Consider the following 1872-nt stretch of genomic DNA (forward strand, 5'->3'; position numbering starts at 1 on the left):
TGAAGATCAGAAAAAAAGGAGGAAACAGTCGCGCCCTTCCGGGAGCCTGTTTCAAATGCGGCACCGAGGGACACTGTCCTAATCCAAAGGAACCCATCCGGCCATGCCCTCAATGTAAAATGATGGGCCACTGGAAGTCCGACTGTCCTCTGCGCCTCCACGTGGAGAAGACCCTGAAACGGTGAGTCCGGCTTTCCAACTACTGGATATGGAGGACGACTGACGGCGCCCAGACTCGGACACCCCACTCACCCACGCCGATCCCAGGGGTATGCTCCAGGTAGCGGGTAAGAACATATCCTTCTTGCTGGACACAGGGGCTACCTATTCTGTCCTGCTCTTCTACTCGGGACCTAGTCAGCCCTCCCTAGTGATGGTGATAGGAATTGATGACACCTCCTCCAGTCCTAGGTCAACCCCACTCCTCACTTGTAACTTGGACGGGTTCCCTTTTGCTCACTCTTTCCTTTTCATTACCTCTTGCCGGGTACCCCTTCTTGGAAGGGACATTCTCCATAAACTAAGGGCCACTATACGGCTCTCCCCCTCTCCCACCACCTCTAGCCACCTTATTCTTCCCCCTCTGGCGTCTAAACCCTCTGCACCCTCTTCTCGCCTTCTGTTTGTCGATCCCCAGGTCTGGGATACCTCCAGGCCAGTTGTGGCATCACACCACCAACCTATAAAAATCAGACTCAAAGACAATCTACCTATCCAGCCCATCCTCAGTTCCCCATTTCCCTGACACACCGACAACGATTAAAGCCCATCATGGACCGCCTCAAACAACAGGGGCTCCTCATACCTATCAGCTCCCCCTGTAATACCCCTATCCTCCCTGTAAGAAAACCGGGCATATCGCCTTGTTCAGGACTCATCAATGAGGCCGTTATACCCCTTCACCTGGTAGTGCCCAACCTGTACACTCTTCTTTCCAATATCCCACCCAACACCACTAATTTTTCCATCCTAGACCTCAAGGATGCCTTCTTCACTGTCCCCTTACACCCCGATTCCTACTTTCTCTTTGCCTTTATCTGAGAGAACCCAGACACACGCATCTCAGAGCAGCTTACGTGGACGGTCCTCCCTCAAGGTTTTCGAGATAGCCCCCACCTCTTTGGGCAGGCCCTGGCCGAGGACCTCCAACAATGTTCTCTAAAAACTAGTACCCTCCTTCAGTATGTAGACGACCTCCTTCTCTGCAGCCCTTCCCTCTCTTCCTCAGAGGACGATACCACCACTCTACTGAACTTTTTGGGGCCCAAGGGATACAGGGTCACACCAGCTAAGGCTCAGCTCTGCACCCCAACTGTCATCTACTTGGGTATCTCCCTAACTCCCACCTCCAAGTCCTTGACAGAGGACCGCATCCAGCTGCTCTGGGACCTCCAACCCCCTCAAAGCGCTGCCGAAATCCTTTCCTTCCTGGGATTAGTGGTTTTTTTCCTACATTGGATACCTAACTTTGCCCTTCTGTCTCGACCCCTATATCAAGCAGCCAAGGAAACCCCCCATGGCCCCCTGACTGCACACTGGAGTCCAAAACCTGTTTTCCAAACTCAGGGACTGACTAATCTCAGGACCCACCTTAACCCTCCCAGACCCTTCTAGACTGTTTCACCTCTTTACCGACGAACGATCTGGCTGCTACCAGCCTCCTTGCCCAACCGGCTGGGCCAACGTACCAGGTAGTAGCCTTTCTATCCAAACAGCTGGACCTCACAACTAAAGGCTGGCAACCCTGTCTCAGAGCCCTGGTGGCAGCTGCCTCCCTCACTAAGGAGGCTGTAAAACTCACTTGGGGCAGCCCCTCACTGTTTTTTCCCACACCAATTAATAGACCTGGTTGGCCACAGATCCCTGGCCCAT

The sequence above is a fragment of the Nyctereutes procyonoides genome, unplaced genomic scaffold, assembly GCF_905146905.1.
Source record: "Nyctereutes procyonoides isolate TBG_1078 unplaced genomic scaffold, NYPRO_anot_genome, whole genome shotgun sequence".
NCBI classification, from domain to species: domain Eukaryota; kingdom Metazoa; phylum Chordata; class Mammalia; order Carnivora; family Canidae; genus Nyctereutes; species Nyctereutes procyonoides.